The sequence below is a fragment of the Notolepis coatsorum genome, assembly GCF_963971535.1.
Source record: "Notolepis coatsorum genome assembly, chromosome: 1".
NCBI classification, from domain to species: domain Eukaryota; kingdom Metazoa; phylum Chordata; class Actinopteri; order Aulopiformes; family Paralepididae; genus Notolepis; species Notolepis coatsorum.
The window spans coordinates 17,842,371-17,848,405 of NC_140165.1; positions in this window are offsets into that span (position 1 = coordinate 17,842,371).

The window sequence follows — 6,035 nt, forward strand, 5'->3', positions numbered from 1 at the left end:
GTAATAGACTTTGGTCAGCAGCCGCCACTGGTGTTCCGTGCTTAGTGAAGCAGGTGGCATCGGTTCTTTGCCCTGACATGGTGGAACGGTATCCCGCCCGGCCGACGGCAAGAGGCGAGTCGGCCCGGCAGGTGGCTGGTGGGCTGATGAAGCTTATACCGCCGCAGTACAGAATTTAGGAGAAACTAACAACATTGCTCAATTGGCTGCTTTTCTGTCAAAAATGGTGTCGGGTGGTGGGGCCTTAGGGCCAGCCGACTTCAAAACCATCGCGCAAGGTTTTGAGGTTATTCAGCTTATGACCCAGCCGCAAGCTATAACCGCAGCCGCAGGGATGGCTAGGATGCTGTCAAAGGTTGTTCACAGGCATCTTTGGTTGGAGCAATCTCCCCTTGAGGAGGGGAGGGGTCTCCTCCTCAGGGCTCCCCTCTCCGCGGGTGGACCTTGGTCTGTCCACGGAGGCGCGGGCGGTATTTGACCTGGGCTCGACGCCGCCCCACACCGTGCAGCCAGAGGTGAGCGCACGGCCTCGTCAGCGGGTGCAGCGAGGCCCCCGGCCAGCGGCCATGTTTCCCCCGCCTGAGATACCCTGGACACAAAGAAAACAGGTGATCACAAGGCCGACAGCCTCGGCGGCCGAGGGATCGGCTATATTAGATGGGCACGCCCTAAAAAACCGTTGCCATCTAGCTGTGTCTAGCACGCTCTCCGGTTACTCCCCCCCGCTACACTACGGGACTCAGGGCTCTGATTTGTCCCCTTTGGCTGCAGGCCGCGTTCTTCCAGTGAAGCGCAAGCGGCCCCACATTTTGCTTCTCATGGAGACAGGGGCTGACACCCAGTTGCTAGCTAGGCCTGGGTCTGTCTATGAGAATGCTGTGCTGTCAAGCGGCTCCCACACCACACGTCCTGCGTCTGTGTTTGGTGAGCTTGGTGATGTATCTGTCGACGGAGCAGGGTTCCCTGTATCTAAAAATGTTTGTCAGAGGGGGAATCCTAGGCCCAGGAGGTCGCAGCGTGGGTTCGCCCCAGCCCTGCCCTCGCCAGGCCGGGTATTACGTTAGTGCTTCCACCGTCTGGACTTCCGATCCTGCGGTGGTCAGTCAGGCATGCATAATTTGGGTGGTAGTAATATCACTACAGGGCTACGGTGTGTAGGGACTCACCCTATCGGGCAGTGTGGGGACCACACACCATGCATGTCCAGCTGCAGAGCAGGCTGTCCTCAGCAAGCTAAGCCGGGAAGATGCTCAGCGGGGGAGCCTATGTCACCAGGGCTGATGGCCGCTCCCCCCGTATCAGATCGTCCCTTCTGTCGGGGTCCCCCCCTTGGGTGCGATTGCCTCGTTGGTAGAGTCAGGGTACGATATCCCGGCTCCGCGAGACACCCTGCTCGCGCGGTTGGCGAGTCCAGGGTTGACAACGCACAACGGGAGGGACCGGGCCACCTATCTACGATTCCTAGCGGACTAGCGGCAGTTGGCGGCGGGGGCGCTTTGGAATTTTTTAACACGTATGGCTGCAGTAGTAGCCATATGTCGGTGTGGATGGAGAGAACGCTGAGGGCAGCGCTTGTGTTACAGTTTACACACCCCCGCCCTCCGTTTTTGGGTTTGGTACAGACTCTATTGTCAGAGTCCGCGGCAGTGACAGCCCTGGCCGACGAGATTCGTTCTCTGGCGGCGAAGCAGGCCATCGTCGTGGTCCCATGGGAGGACGCGATGAGCAGCGTTTACTACCGATATTCTCTGGTGCCCGAGAAATCGGGGGGGGGGGGGTGTCAGACCCATACTGGACCTGTCCCATGGAAGGTTCAGAATGTTGACCGTCACCCACCTGTTAAGCGCTGTCAGGTGGGAGACTGGTTCACCTCCATAGACCTGAAGGATGCGTATTCACATCCCGATCTTCCTTCCTAGGACCTACCTGCGCTTCCTTTTTTCAGGGCTTAGCGTACGTGTACCAGAGGGTGCCGTTCGGCTACTCTCTGGCTCCTCGCATCTTCACCAAGTGTAGAATTGTATTCTACCCTGGACGACCTTCTGGTCCTCGGCCGGTCAGAGAAGATCGCCAGGTCTCATACCAGGCAGGTGGTGGAATTCTTCACCAGCCTGGGTTTTGCTGTAGACTGGAAGGAGAGTACTCCTCTTCCCAGTCAACGGATGGAGTACTTAGGCTTATGTCTAAGCTCAAGGTCTATATGGGCATCCCTCTCAGAGCAGCGGCGAGAGGATGTTCTCGGCGCGCTCGGGAGGTTCCGTCCTAGGACAGTTACGACGCTGACCGTGATACGCCTGCGCGGTATTATGGCATCTGCTCAAGCTGTGGTCCCTCTTGGCCTCCTCTTCATGAGGATACAGAGGTGGGGTTTTCAGTGTGAAAATAGACCCTGTGAGAGTCAAGTGGAAGCTGCTGAAGGTTCCCATGTCAGTACTGGGGGACCTCGCCCTCTGGGGGGGGCCTGGGGCCCTCACCAGCGGGGTCCCCATGGGCAGCAGGCTGTCACACGTCACGGTCTTCTCCGACGCCTCCCTCACAGGATGGGGGGGACATTTCGGACCGACGCAGTAGGGGGCAGCTGGCAAGGACCATGCTGCCCGGTCTGCACTACATATCAATGTGTTGGAATTGAAGGCAGTGCTTCTAGTCCTCGGACAGCTCGGCCATCAGGTGATGGGCGAGCATGTTCTGATCAGGACGGACAGCACGACGTCGGCGTCGTATGTCAACAGACAGGGAGGAGTACGCTCCCCCCGTCTCCACCGGGCGGCGGCCGATTCGGTCCGTGGCCGCCCGGGATTCTGTACACGTTCCCCCCCATACACCTGATAGCTCAGCTTTTGGGGCGGGTACGTCGGGAGAGCGGGACTTTGGTCCTGGTCGCGCCAGACCGGAGCACGGCTGTGTGGTTCCCGGTCCTGATTCAGCTCTTGGTGGCCCCGCCGTGGGCTGTTCCGTAGTCACCGCGGGCTGCTGAAAGGGTGAATCTGGTGGGGATGCGTCTTCACTCTTCTGTGGTTAACGCCATCCGGAACGTGCGCTCCCCGTCCACTACCGCGGTTTACGCAGGGAAGTGGCGTTTGGTTCGAGAGTGGTGTGAGGTTGGGGGCCTGGACCCGGTGTCATGCCCCCTGGACTCGGTTCTGTCCTTCTCCAGTCTATCCCGGATGGGCGGTCGGCCTCAACAATGAAGGTATATGCCGCAGCTATATCTTCTTGTCATGTGGGCTTTAAGGGCAGAACACTGTTCTGCCACCCTCTCGTGGGACGTTTCCTGCTTGGCGCACGGCGTCTCAAGCCTGTGGAACGTTCTCTGTCTCCGAGTTGGGACCTCCAACTGTTCTGGAAAGGCTGTTGGGGGCCCCGTTTGAGCCTCTTGAGCAGGCGCCGTTGGATCGTCTGCCTTACGACCGCGTTCCTTTGGTCATCACCTCCGCTGAGTGCGTGGGTGAGCCGTGTGCTCTCTCGGTGCGGTCGGAGTGCCTGTCTATTCGGGCCGATAGCAGGCGACTCTGTGGCCTGATCCGGCCTTTGTGCCAACGAATATCCGGAGCTCTTATCGCTCCAGGGATATTGTGCTTCAGGCGTTCCGCCCTCCTCCTCACGCTAGTGAGTTGGAGGCGAGCCTTCACCTGTCGTGTCCTGTCCGTGCACTGAAGGTTTTACCTTAGTCGCATGCGGGATCTCAGGGCTTCCGATCAACTGTTGTTTGTTATGGTGGCCCTCGTGCGGATAAGGCGCTGTCCAAGCCACATTGGTTGTGCAAGGGCATTGCCCTTTGCTACACGTTGGCTGGACAGGTTCCCCCCGGGGGCGTCAGGGCGCACTCCACTCGTGTTGGGGGGGGGGGCCTCAGTGGGGGACATCTGTGCTGCGGCCTCCTGGTCCTCTCCGAGTCCTTTCGTTAGGTTTTACCTCATGGACATGACTGGGGGTTCTGTCTCCCAGGCAGTCCTGAGGTCCGGGACCTCTCCTGCATCCCGCCATCAGGTGGGCTAGCAGGAGTGTGTGGGTGTGGACCGCGGAGTGTGTGTCACACGTGGTCCCGCTTGCGCTGTGCGTTCGGGGGTGCCTGGTTCCCCTTTTTTCCGCACTTTGGTTGTAGTTGACTGCCTCCCCCCCTTCGTTAGGACGGGCGGGTGGACGGGACTCCCCTCCTCCCTGGCAGGGGCTTACGGGCCCTCAGGGGGTGCATTTGACGTGGCCACGCGTCCGCTCTGCCCTTTATCTCAGAAGGCAGAGTGAGACGCGATTGCCAGTATGAGATATAACGTAATCCTATAACCCTAGTTATATGAATACTGGCTGAGCGTCTCACTCTTCAGCGCCCTGAGGTCCCTTGGATGTTTTCCGCATATGGAATTCGAACTTGGAAGGGTGAAAGCGTGACCACTTCCTGCCTATTGTAGAGGCACGCAGTGGAGTGGCGTGGTCACGTGCAAGTGGGTGCATGTGTTTGGTTTCCATGGGCACAATAGGTGCTGAAGATAATGATATCTCAGAAGGCAGAGCGAGACGCTCAGCCAGTATTCATATAACTAGGGTTATAGGATAACCTTACGTTATGGATATTCTTTACATTAGCTTAAAACCTGCCAATATCTGACAAAGACCAGTTTAAAACTGACATGAGGCTGTATAGAGTCTAAGGGCTGTCAGAATGAAGGACTTCCTGTAGGCTACCGTTCAGTGTTACATCTAGGGAGTGTTAGACCCACCCCCCCCCTCCCCACCTAGGAAACTTGAGCATGAAACACTTCATTTCCTGTATTCTTGTGTACTTTTATGCACCTATTTGTGCCTTTTCTGCATCGATTCATGTGGGAATGTCTTTATTTACTGTATGTAAAGGTAAAGACAGCATCCAGGTACCTGCTGACACAAATATAATGGCAAATAATGCAGTAAGGCTCTCAGGCATTCTGCATTGCTTTCAAATATGTATTCTCCTGTATTGTTGTCTTTCATATTAGCTATATTTATGAGGGGGATCAATTTACCTCTTCTTAATATTGAAGCCCCAGCCCTAAAGCTGCACCTATGGTTCAGCTTAGTTTTAGTGTTTGATTAGTACAAAGTTAAAACAAAGTTATAAAAATCAACATAGATTGGGAACCCAACCACATGTTTGCTCCACAAAAGGAATTTGAAGTCTGACTTAATGCTCTCACGTTAGCCAAACCAAACGGTTGGTTGGTGCAGGAGGCACAAGTCACGGTGGAGAGGGAGGGAGGAGAGAGAGAGAGAGAGAGAGAGAGAGAGAGAGAGAGAGAGAGAGAGAGAGAGAGAGAGAGAGAGAGAGAGAGAGAGAGAGAGAGAGAGAGAGAGGGAGAGAGGTTGGTTCGTGCAGGAGGCACAAGTCACGGTGGAAACGGCCCAACAGATGCTCCTCTTTAGTGGCACACAGTAGCCGACACGCCGTGGTGCAGCTGTGTCGGGAGAGCAAAGGTTACTTCCTTAAAGTTTAGACTGATCACCTATTCAGTCACAGGACAGCTGTTGGGCCTGCAAGGAAACGGCGGCCCCACACTGGCCTTTCAAATGGGGATAAATCAGTCTATCTGGCCAGAGGTGGTGTATGTGTATGTATGTGTGTGTGTGTGTGTGTGTGTGTATGTGTATGTATGGTGTGGTGGGGGGGGGGGGGGGTCTTGCGTTTCACCATGGTGCAATGGAAGTCCTCTCACGCCATCTATCAAGTGTCCTGAGTCTTGTATTAACAGCAAACATTATGGTCTTCTTTACGCAACAGCCCAAAATGGTGTCTATATGACGTCGGTCTATAGAGATCCACATAGGCCTACAATAAAAAATTATAATAATAAAAAAACTAAAAAGCTGTACATTCCTAAAGGCATCGATAAAGTTTCAGTCTTTCGATGTTACAGGGAAATTCACCAACACAGTTATCTCTCTCTTTCTAACACGTACACACACACATGCACAAACACATTACCCCCCCCCCCCCCCCCCCCCCTCCGCCACAGCTTTGATTGAAACCTTTATTTATACTCAGGTGAGCTCTGAGGTGAGGC